A 20867-nucleotide genomic window follows, 5' to 3' on the forward strand; every position below is an offset into this window, starting at 1 on the left:
ATATTTTTGTTCGGTAAGTATCAAGCGGTATGGAACAAGGGCGAGGAAATGGAGTTGAGATATAAATCAGCCATAACCGAATTGAAAGGCGGAAGAGGCTAGAGGGGCTGAATGGCCTACTCTTGTTCCCATCAATTATTTGAAGGCCAGCTTGGCAGAATTGAGGGGATAGTTCTGAGTGTCACTACTGTCAAAGGTTGATCCAGTGGAGATGTCCTTCCACAGATTTTGAATCAAATATTCATTTAACTTGTAGTGCTTGGATTGTGTTTCTAATATATTATTTTGTATTCACTTTATTGTGTAAGAAAGTAAATTTAAGTAACTTATTTTCTTTTTGTTGAAGATAAGGGCCAGAACTTGCTGGAGCAGGGCACCTCACGGCGTAAGCCGTTAGTTAGACTTTTTCTTGCACCCTTCAGCTCAAAAAATCTTTGTGCCCTAACTTGCTGGAAGTGCGAGCTGGTAACAGCACAGTGGTAACAGAGCATCTGGGACCTTAGTGAACGGCAGGACCAACAGTTTATCATTGAGAAGGAGGCTGAATTAGAGACAAATCAGGTACAGAAAGAGAAATAAAGAGAGGGAAAGAAAGATTGGATTAAGAGAGTAAGAAAAAAGAGACAGTAAGGAAAAGTAAGAAACAAATTAAATTTAAAACTTGACATTTTAAAAATCTCCAACAATTCACAACTCCACAGCTTAAATTGGTCATTTTTTACAAATTCGTTCCTGGGATGAGGGCATCGCTGGCAAGGCCAGCATTTAATCCCCATCCCTAATTGCCCTTGAGAAGGTGGTGGTGAGCCACCTTCTTCAACCGCTGCAGTCCTTGTGGTGAAGGTAGTCCCACAGTGCTGTTAGGTAGGGAGTTCCAGGATTTTGACCAAATGACGATGAAGGAACGGCGATATATTTCCAAGTCAGGATGGTGTGTAACTTGGAGGGGAACTTGCAGGTGATGGCGTTCCCATGCACCTGCTGCTCTTGTCCTTCTAGGTGGTAGAGGTCGTGGGTTTGGGAGGTGCTGCCGAAGAAGCCTTGGCGAGTTGCTGCAGTGCATCTTGTAGATGGTACACACTGCAGACACGGTACGCCAGTGGTGGATGAGGTGCCAATCAAGCGAGCTGCTTTGTCCTGGATGGTGTCGAGCTTCTTGAGTGTTGTTGGAGCTGCACTCATCCAGGCAAGTGGAGAGTATTCCATTACACTTCTGACTTGTGCCTTGTAGATGGTGGAAAGGCTTTGGGAAGTCAGGAGTGAGACACTCGCCGCAGAATACCTAGCCTCTGACCCGCTCTTGTTGCCACAGTATTTACGTGGCTGGTCCAGTTAAGTTTCTGGTCAATGGTGACCCCCATGACATTGATGGTGGGGGACTCGGCAAAGGTAATGCCGTTGAATGTCAAGGCGTGGTGGTTGGACTGTCGCTTGTTGGAGATAGTCATCGCCTGGCACTTGTGTGGTGTGAATGTTACTTGCCACTTATTAGCCCAAGCCTGAATGTCGTCCAAGTCTTGCTGCATGTGGGCATGGACTGCTTCATTATCTGAGGAGTTGCAAATGGAACTGAATACTGTGCAATCATGAGCAAAAATCCCCACTTCTGACCTTATGATGGAGGGAAGGTCATTGATGAAGCAGCTGAAAATGGTTGGGCCTAGGACACTGCCCTGAGGAACTCCTGCAGCAATGTCCTGGGGCTGTGAATATTGACCTCCAACAACCACAACCATCTTCCTTTGTGCTAGTTGTGACTCCAGCCAGTGGAGAGCTATCCCCCTGATTCCCAATGACTTCAATTTTACGAGGGCTCCTTGATGCCACACTCGGTCAAATGCTGCCTTGACGTCAAGGGCAGTCACTCTCACCTCACCTCTGGAATTCAGCTCTTTTGTCCATGTTTGGAAAGTATTAGCAAAAGTAAATGTGGGTCTCTTACAGACTGAGACAGGAGAAATTATAATGGGGAATAAGGAAATGGCAGAGAAATTAAGCAAATACTTTGGGGGTGATTTTCCCAGCCCTGAGGAAGCGGGTTTGGAGGCGGGACAGTTGGCAAAATGGCAAAACTGAAGGCGGGTTCAGAACCCGCTTCCAATCCACCTCCGTGCAATTTTGCCGGAGGCGGGTTTGATGGGTGCGATTCGGTCCCGTCTCCATCAGTCGGGAGAGGCACTTAAGACCCTTAAATAGTAGTTAAGGACCTTTATAATCCTATTTTGACAGGCCTTTGTTATTTTACCACACTTTGTGTGTGTTGCACGACCGTCCTAAACCACACCAGCTAATCCTGGCGGGTTGACAAGTGGGTGGCCTCCTCACAGCTGCAGCTCCACCATTAAAACAGAGCTTTCATCAGGGATCAGTTGCAGGTGGCAGAACTTTTGTTTCACAGGTCTTTCAGCACTTTTAGCAGGCCTACCAAAGTCGGAGGTGCGGCAGCTTCTACATCTGAACTGTGAGACCTCCTCAGAAGACCCTCTCCCCACTTAGACTGAGCGTTTCCCCAGTGGAGGTATCTGCCAGCAGCATGGGAACCATTCATTTCCTTTCACCATGGACCTCTGATTCGGATGAGGAGCAGCCAAGGCAGCAACAGAACCAGGCAGCTCAGCAGCAACAGCAGCAGGAGTGCCAACCTCCTGCTCACCCACCTGATGCTGCACAGGGCAGAAGGCGCCAGCACATGGAAGCATGTCGCCGCATGAGATACCCCCCTCTCAGGGTTTACAGACAGAGGATGAGCTACCTGAATATGAGTGAGCAGCAGTGCCAAAGGAACTTTCGCGACAGGTTGTCGGAGACATCTGCGCATTGCTGCAGCAAGACCTGGAGCCCAGAGGAGCGGGTGGACCCCTTACCAGTGGCTGTCAAAATCACCACTGCACTCAACTTTTTTGCTTCAGGCTCCTTCCAGGGATCATCAGCAGACATCAGCAGCATCTCCCAGTCGGCCGCCCACAGTTGTATCACGCAGGTTACTGATGCCCTTTTCGCAAAGGCGCACAATTACATCCACTTCTCAAGGGATCAAGCAAGTGTAACCGCGCATTCAGTTGGCTTTGCAAATATGGCAGACTTACCAATGGTGCAGGGTGTCATGGACTGCACACATGTGGCCCTTAGGATGCCCCATCAAAACCCAGCTATCTTTGTCAACTGTAAGGGTTTCCACTCCCTCAACGTACAGCTGGTGTGTAACCAAAAGAAGGAGATTTTGCATGTTTCCGCCAAGTTCTGTGGTAGTTGCCATGACTGTTTCATCCTGCGGAATTCTAGTGTTCCTCCACTCTTCAATCCGCCAAACCAACTTAATGGATGGCTCCTTGGTGTCAAGGGCTACCCACTGAAGAAGTGGCTAATGACGGTGATCAGGAGGCCAGCTAATGAGGCTGAGGAGCGTTACAACATTTCGGCCAGGTCCATCATCGAGCAAACCATTGGCTTGCTGAAGATGCGATTCAGATGCCTTGACAGATCAGGTGGAGCCCTCCAGTATTCAGCAGCCAGGGTATCCAGAATGGTCATGGTCTGCTGTGCACTGCACAACGTGGCACAGCGTCGTGGCTTGCAGCTTCCTGATGAGCAAATGGCTCAGTTCATAGCCTCCTCAGATGAGGAGGAAGAGGAGGAGGAGGAGGACCGAGCGGCGGCGTATTGACCAGCAGCAACGGCAGCACGCGTGCACATGGCTGCCCGTGATGCAAGGGATGTACTCATCCTGGCTAGATTTGCAAAGGTTGCCCATTGTGGCACATGTGCTTCGCTCCTTCTTAACACATGATAGATAATGGACTTGACTCTGTGGCCTCCTTTCACTCTGACCACCAACCTGACTACGCAAGTGTCGCAGAGCCTGCAATGTGGAGCTGCCTAAGCCGAAATAACAGATGCCATCACCCCAACATTTTGCCATCACCTCATTTTAATACATTCACACAGGAATGGCATTTCATCAATAAACAGAAACAATCACCCAATCTGCACACAGATCTGGAGGTTATATCCCTTGCCAGCTGGACCCACATAGCCTTGGTTTCTTTGGGAGGCCTCTTCCTCCCAGATGAGGGGAAGAGCACTTCCCTGCTAGCTCTCATCTCCTCAACCAGCATACCCAGCGCCTCATCCGAGAACCTCGGGGAGACCCTTGTCTTGGAGCTGGCCATTCTTCAAGGAGATAAAAGTTTGGAGGTAATGCAGCATCGACTAAAAACGAGTGGAAGAGCCAAGGCAGCAAGCAGCCCTTAAATGAAGCTGGATAAGTGACATCAGCAGAGACGAGTTTCAGTCCCAAAAAACTAATTGGGCCAGGGAAAATCGCAATTTTTTCCCACCTCACAGTGGAGGCAGGTTTGGAACCTACCCAAACCAAAACCCGCCTCCAACCCGCCTCCATTGGGAAAATCGCGCCCTTTGTGTCTATCTTCACGGAAGAAGACGCAAAAAACTTCCCGGAAATAGTGAACAGCCAAGGGTCCAGTGAGAATGAGGAACTGAGAGATATTAATATTAGTAAAAAAGTAGTATTGGCAAAATTAATGGGACTGAAAGCCGATAAATCCCCAGGACCTGATGGCCTACATCCTAGGGTTTTGAAAGAGGTGGCTATAGAGATAGTGGATGCATTGGTTGTCTTTTTCCAAAATTCCATAGATTCTAGAACGGTTCCCGCGGATTGGAAGGTAGAAAATGTAATGGGGAAAACGGGGAACTACAGACCAGTTAGCCTGACATCAGTAGTAGGGAAAATGCTAGAATCTATTATTAAGGACGTGGTAACGGGGCACTTAGAAAATAAAAATACGATTGGGCAGAGTCAACACGGATTTATGAAAGGGAAATCGTGCTTGACAAGAGTTTTTTGAGATTGTAACTAGCAGAATAAATAAGCGGGAACCAGTGGATGTGATGTATTTGGATTTTCAGAAGGCATTCGATAAGGTGTCACACAAGAGGTTATTAAAAAAAATTAGGGCTCATGGGATTGGGGTAATATACTAGCATGGATTGAGGGTTGGTTAATGGATAGAAAACAGAGAGTAGCAATAAACGGGTCATTTTCGGGTTGGCGGGCTGTAACTAGTGGGGTACCACAAGAATCAGCGCTGGGGCCTCAGCTATTCACAAGCTACATCAATGATTTGGATGAGAGGACCAAATATATCCAAGTTTGCTGATGATACAAAGCTAGCTGGGAATGTAAGTTGTGAGGAGGATGCAAGGAGGCTTCAAGGGGATATAGACAGGCTAAGTGAGTGGCAAATGGAATATAATGTGGAGAAATGTGAAGTTATCCACTTTGGTAGGAAAAATAGGAAAGCAGAATATTTTTTAAATGGTGAGAGATTGGGAAATGGAGAATAGACAACATAACATCTTTCTTCAGAGGGACCTGGCTGTCCTTGTACATGAATCACTGAAAGTTAACATGCAGGTACAGCAAGCAATTAGGAAAGCAAATGGTATGTTGGCCTTTATTACAAGAGGATTTGAGTATAAGAGTTTAGATGTCCTACTGCAATTATATGGGGCCCTGGTGCAACCACACCTGGCATATTGTGTACAGTTTTGGTCTCCTTACCTAAGGAAGGATATACTTGCCATAGAGGAAGTGCAACGAAGGTTTACCAGGCTGGTTCCTGGGATGGGGGAATTGTCCTATGAGGACAGATTGAGTAGACTAGGCCTATATTCCCTAGAGTTTAGAAGAATGAGAGGTGATCTCATTGAAACATACAGAATTCTTACAGGGCTTGACAGGGTAGATGCAGGGAGAATGTTTCCCCTGGCTGGGGAGTCTAGAACCAGGGGTCAAAGTCTCAGAATAAGGGGTCGGCCATTTAGGACTGAGATGAGGAGAAATTTCTTCGCTCAGAGGGTGGTGAATCTTTGGAATTCTCTACCCCAGAGGGCTGTGGAGGCTCAGTCGTGAGTATATTCAAGACAGAGATCGATAGATTTTTGAATATTAATGGAATCAAAGGATATGGGGATAGGTCAGGAAAGTGGAGGTAAGAACAGCACCGTGGGAGTACTTTCACCACATGGACTGCAGCGGTTCAAGAAGGCGGCTCACCACCACCTTCTCAAGGGCAATTAGGGATGGGCAATAAATGCTGGCCTTGCCAGCGACGCCTACATCCCAGAAAAAAAACAAGTAAAAAAAAAGGTAGAAGATCAGCCATGATCTTGTTGAATGGCGGAGCAGGCTCAAACGGCCAAATGGCCTACTCCTGCTCTTATTTCTTATGTTCTTATGGACCAAGGCTGTAATGAGGTCTGGAGCAGGGTGGTCCTGGCTGAACCCAAACTTTCTGGGCCAGAGAGGTTGATGGGTGGTCATTACCAATTATCACATCCTTAAAAAGGTAATTACGATATTTATTAGAAGACTTAAATTTCTCAAGCACATTTAATGGGCAATTAATGTGCAAATCCAGCAAGTTCTTAAAAATAATAGGAAGGCTAAGGGCTAGATGCTGTTTGTGCGGAGCGGTGTAAATCAACTAGCAAGATCTGGAGATTCGCAAGTCAGGCCGTATCTCTTAATCCCCTGCATTTGCTGGCCGATTTGCGCATTAATAACAGCGGGCAATTTTCTCTCCTGGAGTCACAGACTCATGATGAGGTGTGATTTCCCCAGGTACCAGTAGTTTTCTAGTATTCTCTCCAAATGACCATTCTTCATCTGTGAGCCTAGCTGGTAAAGCTGACAGGCTTTCAACTATGGCCAGGGGAGAGGGGGAGAAGAGGGGTCTATATGGCTGAGGCCAATCCTCTCTTTATCCGACATCCAGATGTGGACACTTTAGTCATAGAGTCACAGAGTTATACAGCACAGAAAGAGACCCTTCGGCCCATCGTGTCCTCGCCAGCCATCAAGCCCTGTCTATTCTAATCCCATTTTCCAGCACTTGGTCCGTAGCCTTGTATGCTATGCCATTTCAAGTGCTCATCTAAATACTTCTTGAATGTTGTGAGGGTTCCTGCCTCTGACCCTCTGTCCTTCCTAGGATCCTACCATTCATTGTGTATTCCCTTGCCTTTTTAGTCCTCTCAAAATGCATCTCCTCACACTTTTCAGGGTTAAATTCCATTTGCCACTGTTCTGCCCATCTGACCAACCTGTCTATGTCGTCCTGTAGCCTGAGGCTTCCGTCCTCGCTCCTTATCACACCACCAATTTTCGTGTCATCTGCGAACTTACTGATCATACCTCCTACATTCATATCTAAATCATTAATGTACACTACAAACAACAAAGGACCCAGCACCGATCCCTGCGGTACACCACTGGACACAGGCTTCCAGACTCTAAAACAACCTTCGACCATCACCCTCTGCCTCCTGCCACTAAGCCAATTTTGGATCCAATGTGCCAAATTGCCCTGGACCCCATGGGTTCTTACCTTCTTGACCAGTCTCCCATGTGGGACTTTGTCAAAAGCCTTACTGAAGTTCATGTAGACTACATCAACTGCACTACCCTCATCCACACACCTAGTCACCCCCTCGAAAAATTGAATCAAATTGGTTAGACATGATCTCCCCCTGACAAAGCCATGCTGACTATCCTTGATTAATCCTTGCCTCTCCAAGTGGAGACTAATTCTGTCCCTCAGAATTTTTCCCAATAATTTCCCTACCACTGATGTTAGGCTCACTGGCCTGTAATTCCCTGGTTTATCTCTACTAACCTTCCTGAATAATGGTACTATGTTAGCTATCCTCCAGTCCTCTGGCACCTCCCCTGTGGCCAGAGAGATTCAGAAAATTTGTGTCTGAGCCCCTGCAATCTCTTCACTTGCCTCACACAGCAGCCTCATCAGGGCCTGGGGATTTATCCACTTTTAAGCCTGCTAAAACCGCTAGTATCTCCTCCCTCTCAATACTAATTTGTTCAAGTATATCACAGTCCCCCTGCCAGATTTCTATGCCTACATCGTCATTCTTCATAGTGAACACAGATGCAAAATATTCATTTAAAATCTCACCTACATCTTCCCGCTCTACACACAGATTGCCACTTTGGTCCCTAATGGGCCCTACTCTTTCCCTGGTTATCCTCTTGTCCTTAATATATTTATAAAACACCTTGGGATTTTCCTTTATTTTGCCCGCCAGTGTTTTTTCATGCCCCCTCTTTGCTCTCCTAATTTCTTTTTTAAATACCCCCCTGCACTTTCTATACTCCTCTAGGGCTTCCACTGTTTTTAGTCCTTTGTATCTGCCAACAGCTTCCTTTTTTTTCCTAATCCATTCTTGTATATCCCTTGACATCCAGGGTTCCCTGGGTTTGTTGGTCCCACCCTTGACCTTTACGGGAACATGTTGGGGTTGTACTCTCTCTCGATTTCCTTTCTGAAAGACTCCCACTGCTCTGATGTAGATTTTCCTACAAGTAGCTGATCCCAGTCCACTTTGGCCAGATCCTGCCTTTTCATATTAAAATTGGCCTTCCCCCAATTTAGAACCTTTATTTCCGGTCCATCTTTGTCCTTTTCCATGACTATCTTAAATCTCACCGAATTATGGTCACTGTCACCAAAATGCTCTCCTGCTGACACTTCTACCACTTGCCTGGCTACATTCCCTAGAATTAGGTCCAGTACCGTCCCCTCTCTTGTAGGACTTTCTACATGCTGGATCAAAAAGCTCTTCTGGATGCACTTTAAGAATTCCGCACCCTCTAAGCCTTTTACACTCTGACTATCCCAGTTAATATTGGGGAAGCTGAAATCCCCTACTATTATTACTCTATTATTTGCACACTTCTCTGAGATTTGCCTACGTATCTGTTCCTCTATCTCCCCCTGACTGTTTGGGGGCCGATAGTACACTCCCAGCAAAGTGCTTGCCCCCTTTTTGTTTTTAAGTTCTACCCATATGGCCTCATTAGAGGAACCTGCTAAGATATCATCCCTCCTTGCTGCATTAATTGACTCCTTGATTAATACTGCGACACTCCCTCTTTTACACCCTCCTCTGTCTCGCCTGAAGATTCTATACCCCGGAATATTGAGCTGCCAGTCCTGCCCCCCGCTCAACCGTGTCTCTGTCATAGCAACAATATCATACTCCCATGTGTTCATCAACACCTTCAATTCATCTGCCTTACTCGCAAGACTCCTTGCATTAAAATAAATGCCATCCAGCCTTGCCATACTCCCTTGTGCCATTACATATTTGCTCTGCCTTCCAGGCTGACTTGTTTTTTCCTCTATATTTGGCTGTGCATCACCCCCTACTATAGCTCCACTCCGTATCCCATCCACCTGCCAAGTTAGTTTAAACACCCCCCAACAGCACTAGCAAACCTCCCCGCAAGGATGTTGGTCCTGTTCTGGTTCAGGTGCAACCCGTCCGACTTGTACAGGTCCCACCTTCCCCAGAAGCAGACGCAGTAATCCAGGAAACTAAAGCCCTCCCTCCTGCACCAACTCTTTAGCCACTTTGAAATACAGGGCTGGATTTTGTCAATGGGTCGTGTTGGGGGGCGGGACTGCTGGTTGTCGGGTTTCAGTCCTGCCCCGAACGACGTCCGGCCAACCCACGTTATTTTCCCTTGATTGACCTTGTTAAGCCCACCCTGCGGGCTTAGCCGGCCAATTAAGGGAAAGCCGGTGACAGAGGATGTCACTGTATGACATTTCAGCTGTTGAAAATTTTTGACAGATGAAATGTCAGCCTTTGACAGCTTTGAGAAGCTGTCAAACACTGACAATCTCTTTTCTATGGTGAGCCCTTGCACAAAGACTCACCAAAACGTCTTTCCTCAGCAGAAATCAAATGGCTGCAGCATCTGAGAATGCAGCAGCCATTCTGTCATCTCTGCCGTTGAGATGAGGCACCTCCACCGTTGAGATGAGGCACCTCCGGATCCCCAAGGGTTGAAACCTGCAGGAAGAAGCAAAGGTAAGTAAACTTTTTCTAACACTTTACACTCACCTCTCATACTTACCTCTCCACACTTGCACCCATCGCTCACCTCCACAGCGGACCTCTCAATCCCTCTCACCCCCGCAGACCCACTGCTCACCTCGCTGACCCTGGCAAGGTTCGCAGCAGTCGGAAAGCCCGCACTTGCAGGTTCAAAATGGGGATAAGCCTCAAAACTGCCGGTTAACTACCTGTTAACAGGCAGTTAATTGGCTCTAATTCCCTCTCGAGGAGACGGGTCCCTGCGTGAGTTGGGGACTGTCCTTCCAGGAAGATGGCACGGAGGCAGGTTGGCAGCGGGTTCGGTACCCGCTCCCAGTTTCTGCCATTTTCCCAGCAGTTCTGCCTCCATACCTGCCTCCCCAGGGCTGGCAAAATTCCCCCACAGTCACTGGATAATTGAAATAGTCACTGGATAACAATCAGGAGTGGAATCTTGGTTGATATTTCTCTTCCTTTACCCATAAAACCATCAAAAAAAGATTGCTCAAAATATTTAAAATGCAACAGGAACTGCATGATGAGCACAATGAGCTTGTATAATTTTACAGCTCCTTACAGATTCATATTTATTTACGATTCGTATGCTGTCCAACTGATCTCATTTAGCTGCACATCCACAAGCCTTTAAAGTTTAAAACACCCATTGAGGACATTGATCAGAAAGTCAATTATTAATTCTCAATTCACTCTTAAGCCTTATGATACTGACTCAATATGCCGGGATGTCAAATTTACCAACCTTTAACAGAAAGCCTTTTATTGTAAATTGTGAAGATAAGTTCAAACAGCATGAAGTCAGGCTATTAAGAACATAAGAACATAAGAAATAGGAGCAGGAGTAGGCCAATCGGCCCCTCGAGCCTGCTCCACCATTCAATAAGATCATGGCTGATCTGATCCTAACCTCAAATCTTCTATCACTCTGCATCCCACCCGAATCCATGTGATCTCCCGGGAGAGGCGAAAAACGAGATAAAAAACCCAATGACCAATTTGGGAGAAAAAATCTGGGAAATTCCTCTCCGACCCATCTAGGCGATCGAAACTCTTCCAGGAGATCACTCTGTCCTTATATTTTCTACAGTACTTACCTTCTGTAAAGGCGATCTCCACCCCAGCCAGGAACAGGAATAAAACCATCTCCTGAAATCTAACACAGAATTAGAACACAAGAAGTAGGAGCAGAACCAGGCTACACGGCCCCTGGGCCCGCTCCACTACCCACAGGGCCATGACCATTCCGAACCTAGACTCATGTCCAATTTCCTGCCCGCTCCCCGTAACCCTTAATTCCCTTTACTTCTAGTAAACTATCTATTTCTGTTTTAAATTTATTTAATGATGTAGCTTCCACAGCTTTCTGGGGCAGCAAATTCCACAAACCTACCACCCTCTGAGTGAAGAAGTTTCTCCTCATCTCAGTTTTGAAAGAGTAGCCCCTTATTTTAAGATTATGCCCCCTAGTTCTAGTTTCACCCATCATTGGGAACATCCTCACCGCATCCACCCGATCAAGCCCCTTCACAATCTTATATGTTTCAATAAGATCGCCTCTCATTCTTCTCAACTCCAATGAGTAGAGTCCCAATCTACTCAACCTCTTTTCATATGACCACCCCCTCATCCCCGGGATTAACCGAGTGAACCTTCTTTGTACTGACTCGAGAGCAAGTATGTCTTTTCTTAAGTATGGACACCAAAACTGTATGCAGTATTCCAGGTGTGGTCTCACCAATACCTTGTATAACTGCAGCAATACCTCCCTGTTTTTATATTCTATCCCCCTAGCAATAAAAGCCAACATTCCATTGGCCTTCTTGATCACTTGCTGCACCTGCATACTAACTTTTTGAATTTCGTGCACCAGGACCCCCAGATCCCTTTGTACTACAGTACTTTCCAGTTTCTTGCCATTAAGATAATAACTGCTCTATGATTTTTCCTGCCAAAGTGCATAACCTCACACTTTCCAGTATTGTATTCCATCTGCCAAATCTCTGCCCACTTACTTAGCCTGTCTATGTCACTTTGCAGGTTTTTTATGTCCTCCTCACTCACTACTTTCCCTCCCATCTTTGTATCATCTGCAAACTTTGATATGTTACACTCGGTCCCCTCCTCCAAATCGTTAATATAGATTGTAAAGAGTTGGGGACCCAGCACTGACCCCTGCGGAACACCACTAGTTACTGATTGCCAGTCTGAGAATGAACCATTTATCCCAACTCTCTGCTTTCTGTTAGAGAGCCAATCCTCCACCCACGCCAGAATATTACCCCCAATCCCGTGATTTTTTATCTTGAGCAATAATCTTTTGTGTGGCACCTTGTCAAATGCCTTTTGGAAGTCTAAATACACTACGTCCACTGGTTCTCCTTTATCCACCCTGTATGTTACTTCCTCAAAGAACTCAAACAAATTTGTCTAACATGACTTCCCCTTCATGAAACCATGCTGAGTTTGTCCTATTAAATTATGTTTATCCAAATGTCCCGTTACTGTCTCCTTAATAATGGACTCTAACATTTTACCAACCACAGATGTTAGGCTAACAGGTCTATTGTTTCCAGCCTTCTGCCTACTACCCTTTTTAAATAAGGGTGTTACATTAGCAGTTTTCCAATCTGCCGGGACCTTTGCTGAGTCCAGGGAGTTTGGAAAATTATTACCAATGCATCCACAATCCCTACCGCCACTTCCCTTAAGACCCTAGGATGTAACCCATCAGGTCCAGGGGATTTATCCGGCTTGAGTCCCATTATTTTACCAAGTACCACTTCCTTAGTGATTTTAATTGTATTTAGCTCCTCTCCCCCTAGAGCCCCCTGTTTGTCCAGTGTTGGGATATTCTTAGTGTCCTCTATCGTAAAGACTGATACAAAATATTTGTTCAGCATTTTTGCCATCTCCATGTTTCCCACCATTAATTTCCTGGTCTCATCCTCTAAGGGACCAACATTTACTTTAGCCACCCTTTTTCTTTTTATAGCTATATTATAACTATAGAATCTTTTGCTATCTGTTTTTATATTTTTTGCTAATTTACTTTCATAATCTATCTTCCCTTTCTTAATCAATCTTTTAGTTATTTTTTGCTGCCTTTTAAAGACTTCCCAATCTTCTATCCTCCCACTAGATTTGGCTACCTTATATGCCCTTGTTTTTAGTTGGATACTATCCTTAATTACTTTACTTAGCCACGGATAGCTATCTTTTCTTTTACACCCTTTTTTCCTCAGTGGAATATATTTTTTTTGGAAGTTGTAAAATAACTCCTTAAATGTACACCACTGATCATGTACCGTCTTACCCTTTAATCTATTTTCCCAGTCCACTCTATTCAATTCTGCTCTCATACCTTCATAGTCTCCTTTATTCAAGCTCAGCAGGCTTGTTTGAGATCCAACCTTCTCACCCTCTACTTGAATATGGAATTCAACCATGTTGTGGTCACTCATTCCAAGGGGATCCTTTACTAGGACATTTTTAATTAATCCTGTCTCATTACACAGGACCAAATCTAAGGTTGCTTGCCCCCTGGTCGGTTCAGTTACATACTGCTCAAGAAACCCGTCCCTAATACACTCAATGAACTCACCCTCAAGGCTGTTCTGCCCAATTTGATTTGTCCAGTTAATATGATAGTTAAAATCCCCCATAATTATAGCTGTTCCCTTATTACAAGCCTCAACTATTTCCTGATTAATACTCCGTCCAACAGAGTTGCAACTGTTTGGAGGCCTATAGACTACGCCCACTAGTGTTTTTTTTCCCCTTATTATTCCTTATCTCTACCCAAACTGTTTCACTATCCTGCTCCTTTGACCCAATATCATTTCTCTGTATTATAGTGATTCCTTACTTTATTAACATAGCCACCCCACCTCCCCTCCCTTCCTGCCTGTCCTTCCTGATTGTTAAATAACCTGGTATGTTTAATTCCCAGTCATGGTCACCCTGCAGCCATGTTTCTGTAATGGCCACAAGATCATACCCATATGTAGTTATTTGTGCCGTTAACTCATTCATTTTGTTACGAATGCTATGTGCATTCAGATAAAGAACTTTCAAATATTGCAATTTGGAGATAGATAGAAAAACCACCAATGTTGGAAATCTGAAATAAAAATCTGGAATTGCACAGCAGGCATTCAGAATCTGAAAGAGTAATATTTTGGTTGGGACCCTTCATCAGCAGTACAAAATAAATATATTCCTACAGGCGCAAAAGAGGTGCATCAAATCAAAGAGCTAGAAATTCGTTATAGCCAAGGAATGGACGATGTTTAGACTAAAAACGGTTAATTAGCGCCAGTTGAAAATTGCCTAGACTGCACGCAAAATTTGTCCTCACTCCTCATTAAAATGATTGCAGTCATGATACTCGTCTAAAAATCCAAGCTCTTTGGCGTTACACTGAAAAGTTGGACCAATATGCTGCAGCACCTCATTCTCAGCATTGTTGGGTGTGCAGCTGCCTCAACAACCATAAGAAGGACAAAGAGAAGGAGCACTTATTTACAAATGCTGATGGCAGATCACCGCCCAAGGGAGAGAGCCCAGAGGTTTTCCGATAAAGCTTTGGAGGCATTGGTTTTAGTGGTGGAGAGAAGGTGGGTGGTCCTGTACCCGTCAACTGGCAGGAGGCCCTCGCCACAAGTCTGCCGGGCTATGTGGAAATGTGGAAGGAGGTGACCCACCACGCCATGGGCAGCACTGTGGTCCCCAGGACCCACACCCAGTGCAGGAGGAAGTTTAACGAGCTCACACGGGTGGCCAGAGTGAGTGAAGGCTTCAACAAATGCACATACTGCCATCTGTACAACAAGCTTCACACACTGCTCAATGTAACACATCCTCAGCACTCACCCACCAACAATCTTTACCTAGCAACACTCACACCCACATCTCACACCTTGCACACAATGACAGTTATTCAACTATGGCAGACACAAGGATTAATAGTTATTAGAATTCATGTGATATGTGTGATATGCTTAAAGATAAATGTATTAATGGTGTTTGGAATATTTTGTAGTCTCTCTCATTTCACATTTGCGCCCAGGAGGACGCTGTGATATGGCGTGAGACAGGGATGGTATGATGGGGATGTGATGAGCAATGGGGATCTGGGGTTTCATTCATTCGAAGTGCAGTCTGATGAGCTGGTCACAGACAGCCTGTCCGGAAAGCCGATTGTCTCGCTGCCTCCTCCCTCCTCATTCTCCTCCTTGTCCTTTTCCTCCTTGTCCTCCTCCTCATCCTTCTCTCCCTTGTCCTCCTCCTGTGGTGCTCCCACAATCCTTGCTGGCAAGGGCTGCGCCCTCATGATGTCCAAGTTGTGGAGGATGCAGCAGACCACCACGAAATGGGACACCCGCTCAGCCGAGTACTGGAGAGCTCCTACCGAGCAGTCAAGGCAGGGGAACCATTGCTTCAATAAGGCGATGGTCTGCTCGATGATGTTCCTGGTGGCAGCATGGCTCTCATTATATGAGTGCTGGGCACGAGTGTTGGGGTTGCGGAGGGGAGTCATCAGCCAGGTGGAGAGTGGATAGCACTTGTCTCCGAGCAGCCACCCTCGAGCTTGATGTGGTGGCCGGAAGAGTGCTGGCACACCAGTCTGGCGCAGGATGAAAGCATCGTGGCTGCTGCCAGGATAGCAGGTATTGACGGTGATGATTTGCTGTGTGTGGTCACACACCAACTGCACATTAAGTGAGTGGTAGCCTTTGCGGTTATGGAACATCTCAGGATTGTTATGCGGTGCCTGCAAAGCCACATGGGTGCAGTTGATGGCGCCCTGCACCATGGGGAATCCCGCTATCCTGGAAAAGCCACATGCACACTCGTCCTGCTTCTCTCTGGTGATGGGGAAGCCAATGTAGTCACTTCTCCTACTGGAGAGAGCGTCAGTGACCTCCCGGATGCAACGATAGACGGCGAACTGCGGGATGTTAGATATGTCTCCTGCTGCAGACTGGAAGGATCCGCTGGTGAAGAAATTGAGGGCCACGGTGACCTTGACTGCCACTGGGAGAGCCGTGGTCACCCTGGTCTGAGACTGGAGGTCTGGTTGCAGGAGGTGACAGAGTTCCGTGACCACCTCCTTGGTGAAGCGAAGCTTTCTAATACACTGCTCCTCACTTAATTGAAGGTTGGAGAAGTGATGTCGGAATACCCTCAGAGGGTAAGGCCTCCTGTTGAGAGCCCTGATGTCCCTCCTCCACTCACTGCGCACATGTTCCCATCTTTTTGCTGCCTCCGCTCCCTCCATTGTAGATCCTGGAGGGCGAGGTCGACTGCCAGCACAGCCCCCATTAATCATAGCAAATTATGTAGTTTGAATCTTTCCAGAAATAATTATGCAGTTTTGTACTTGCCAGAACACTCCTGACACCAAAGAACCTTGACATTTCTAAAGAAAACTGTTGCAGTGGCAGGAACTAACACACAGCCACTCAAACTTCACAAACCTGTCAGGTGCGAGCGATTGGTGATGATCCCTTTAAATAGCATTGCAGGAGCTGGCTTCCTGCACTGCACGCCACCTCAACCTGTTGTTAACTCCAGCCATTGAGTGCATTGGCTATAAGGAAGTTGGGAGATCGGGCGTCCAGTGAGCATTGCACACTCACTGACGTCACGATCTCCATGATAGCGAGGTCCCTGGCGAGCGAGTTTACCAGCAGCGCTACCGATAAGACCAATATGGTGTGCGGCGCTGGAACCAGCATCAGCTGTCGTTATAGCTGTCAATGCTATTTTAGCGCCATCTTGTGGTGCTAACGCCACATGACTTTTTCCCCCGTAGAGTTCTGTGGATAAATAATGAGATTAAAGCTAAACTGAAACTTAAAAGGGAGAGACATGATAAAATAAGCAGATAATATAAAGGAAATAGTAAGGGCTTTTATAATTATATAATAAGTAAAAGAATAGCTAAAGTGAGGGTAGGAGCTGTCCTGGCTGAAGGAAGGAGTCCAGTTGTGGAGGATGAAGGCATGGCCGAGATATGAAACAAATATATTACATTGTTTTTTTACAAATGATAGTGGAAGTATTAGTACTAGAGGAGGATATGAAGCAGTTGTTAGGGATACAGTAGAAATCATGAGCAAAACGCAAGATGGATCAGTCACGGGCTCTGATGGAATGAACCTGGGCTGTTGAAAGAAGAGACAAGACAGCATAGGCTTTCGCCAAAATTTTTCAATCCTCCTTCAATATGAAAACTGTGCCAGTAGAATGGAGAATAGACAACATAACATCTTTCTTCAATGAAGTATAGAAGGATAAACTGGGGAACTATGGTTCCAGTTCATTTAACGTCAACTCTGGCAAATTCTTAAAATTCATAATTTCAGGTAAAATTAGTGACCATTTAGAAATGCGTTGTTAAATCAAGGACAGCAGCACAGATTTGTTAAAGGATCAGGACAAATTTTATAGAGTTTCTTTGAAGATATGACTGGTTAGATAAGAGGAATGCATAGTTGATGTAATATATATGGATATTCAGAAGATGATTGATAAGGTGTCACATAAGAAGTTTGTTAGAAAGGTTCAGGCAAATGGTATTTCCACTGGAGCAGAGAAAGAGCAGATTTAATAGCAGTTTTTTTAAATATTAAGGGGGCAAAATTCGCCTCCTTTGTGCCCGCCGTTAGCGCCTCCGGGGGGGGCGCTAACAGGGTGCAAAGGACTTATCGCCCAGGCAGGGTGCTAATAGCGCCTGCTGAGAAATTCGGTGGGGCACTACTGAGGCACTAGCTGGTAGCGCCCCGGGCCACTGCACCGCCGGTGATAACGTCATCATTGAGCGATGTGACCCCTTAGTGCCCCGCCACGGCAGAAATTTGGCTGCGCCCCACGAGGCTGCCGCAGGCGATATCAGCGACAGCCTCACGGGTGGTGAACCGGGCCGCACACCGCTGGTGGGGCAGTAATTAAGGGGGAGGTCCGGCTGTGCCCCGCGCCGCCATTTTATTATTTTGGCTGACCTCCAGGTTGGCCCCTCTTGGCGGCCCTTGGCGTGGTCTATGGCCGCCATTGTGCCATGCGGCACCGCATCTCGGTGCTGGACTGCAGCCATGACATCACGCCACCCTGGTGGGCTAGTGGAGGCCATCAAACCATCTGCAGAGTGCGCAGCAGCCCTTCCCTTTAACGAAAGGGGTGGGGCGCTGAAACGAGTCAGCGCTACGCAGAGCAGCCTCATAGCGCTCTGGCATTACTGCGCTTTGTGCCCACAACACCGCTCCAAGAGGAAGTGGAGCGCCCGAGATAGCGCTCCGCTTCCTCGCTGGGCCGGTAAGTCCAATTTGGCAGCCAGGGTGGTACTCTTGCATCGGGCGCTAAATGTCTGGCATTAAGTCAGCTACCGCCCCCAAATGGGATGTAACCGAATTTCGCCCACTAGGGGGCGTTGATAGAATGGTTAGGGAAACATTTGCTGAGAAATTGAATGTGGCCCGAAAACGGGCAGGCGCACGGGCCAGTGGTATTTGCCTCTGCCTATTCAAAGTGGTGCAGGCAACACGCAAAATTCGTGCTGCCTGCTCATTATAATGATTGGAGTGCTGATCTCAGCGCTAAATGCGCTGCTGATGACTTAGCACACAACGAACCGGGGGGGGAGGGGGGGTGATGGGGGGCGTGGAGGTGTGGTAATATCGGGTGCAGTCTAATGGCCAATAAAGTTTGGCCTAGGCTCTCTGCACTACTTAAAGGGGAGGTGCTTCATTGCAGAAACACTTCATTATCAGTCTGGAGACCCAATGGCCCAACAACCGAGAGAGAGCCAGATGACTTTCCGATGCTGCACTGGAGACCTTGGTCCAACAAGGCGCGCTGTCCTTTACTCACAGGGAAGCAGGAGGCCATTTAAGGTCATCAGCAGAAGGATTTGGGAAGAGATTGCACAATCTGTCAAGGCCACTAGTGTTGTCCCTAGGACGTGGATCCAGTACCGCAAAAAGTTTAATGACCTCACATGGGTGGTCAAGGTGGGTGAAAGCTACAGCAAATGCCATATTGCATCACAAGCCTCACACACTGCCCAATGCACCACACCCCCAGCACTCACCTACCAACAATCTTTAGTTATCACCACTCATACCTCACAATTATGGCTTCACTTCACCCTCACACACTTACCACTCCTGCAACACTTACACCCACATGTCACACCTTGCACACACTAACAGCTATTGAACCATGACAGGCACATCACCCAAACAGATTGCACCACACTCATTGACACAGTTCCCTTTCTCTTGCAGGCAAAGGTGGCACACAACATATGTGAGGCGGCCAAGCCAGGATTGAGACCCTGCCTGACCTCGAGGAATCTATCTTTGGAATTATTGGAGGGGCAGTAACAGAGCCCGTGGCCAGCAGAGAAGTTGAAACCATTGCTGATGATGACGGTATGGTTATACCTAAACCTTCTTCTCAAATCCCACTTTCCCCTCATCCCAAAATCTCTTCTCACTTACAAGCTGATAATGGTGTATGCATGGATATCTTGCTTTTCCTCCTCCCCTCACCACAACCTGACCCTTGTGCCTTTCTGCTTTCAGGTACCCAAGAAGTGCCACCAGCACTGCCTGTCCCTCATCATCATCAGCAAACTGACGGAGAAGAAGAAAAAGCTGAGACATCAGCTCTGTATTTGACACACGCAGATGTCAGCTCAGAAAATGGCACTGCGTGTACTTTAGAGGGTAATATAAAGGCGGGATCTGCACGTGATGAGTCACCGGGCATGAATGGGCTGCAGCCAGGCCAGGGGAAAAGGGTAGCTCATGTGCCAGCACCCTGGAGGGCGAGTTCATGCACGAGGACGCAGATGATGACCTTGATGGGGCGGCCTTCAGAAGAAGGGAGATGGGCATGGACAGAGAAATGCTAGGTGCAATGGCAAGCCTGCCAAAGGCCCTCTTGTCAGTGTCAAGGAGCATGGAGGAGTCCGGCTCCAACATTGGACGGGGCTTTGCGCAGAGCTTGAAGCCCATGATTTCCAGTATGGAAATCATGGACAACTTCTGGAGAGACTTTGTGGACCCATGGATAATGCTCGGCGTGATGGGTGATCTTGCAGCTTCCATTGCAGCACAGGCGGAAGCCACCCAACGTCTCATTGCTGCAGTGGAAGCTCAGACTGCTGCCATCATCGCTGTGCTTACGAGTCTCAAAAGAGGCTTACAGGGTGTCATAGCAAGCCAGGAATCTGTCCTCCAACAGATTTGTAGGAATGCTGATGCGCCGCCCCGGGGGAGTGGCAGTGGGTCTGTGGTGCAAGAACCTGCCGTCCTTTCTCAGGATGACAGCATTCCTACTCCCACCGCTGCCACTCCGCCAGTGCCCTTGGCACTACCTGTCAGCCAGCAAGCCCAGACTGCTGCTGCTCAAGCCGAGGTGGTGCAGTCTACAGCCGGGCCTTCTAGGTCCACAGCTGGTCGAGGTCCTTGTGCAAGGCCACCTGTAGTTTCCCCCACGGAAACTCAGCAGCCTTCCACCAGCCATGCTGCAGCCACTGGGGTAGCAGTGCGTAAGAAGCACTAGAGTAGGTAAAGGCACACAAAAGATAGACACTAAGGAAATGCACCAGGGTGAATAGTTGATATTGTCATTGTGATTGGATTCGGGTAAATTTATGAACTATGTTTGGAATGTGTGTTTTGTGGTGGCTCTCATTTCAGCTTTGTGCCCAGGAGGATGCTGTGATGTTCTGTGACAGAGGGCTGGTACGATGGGGATGTGGGGAGCTATGGGGATCTGGGGTTTCAATTAGTCGATTCGGAGTTTGATGAGGCACTCGCGGACAGGCCGTCCAGAATGGGGATTTGCTGCCTGCGTCCTCCCTCCCTCCCTCCCTCTCCCCCTCTTCCTCTTCCTCCTCTTCCTCCTCCTCCTCC

The 20867-nt window shown here is 47.2% G+C and overlaps 1 protein-coding gene and 1 pseudogene across 1 annotated transcript in view; both read left to right on the forward strand.

The window, feature by feature from the left end:
* mei4 (meiosis-specific, MEI4 homolog (S. cerevisiae)) overlaps positions 1 to 20867 on the forward strand; it is a 796394-nt gene that overhangs the window by 302810 nt on the left and 472717 nt on the right. The gene's annotated exons all lie outside the window — the stretch shown is intronic.
* LOC147121645 (uncharacterized) lies at positions 14476 to 20569 on the forward strand (annotated as a pseudogene).

The sequence above is a fragment of the Somniosus microcephalus genome, chromosome 3, assembly GCF_052327205.1.
Source record: "Somniosus microcephalus isolate GS21.2 chromosome 3, FLI_Smic_1.0, whole genome shotgun sequence".
Lineage (NCBI taxonomy): Eukaryota > Metazoa > Chordata > Chondrichthyes > Squaliformes > Somniosidae > Somniosus > Somniosus microcephalus.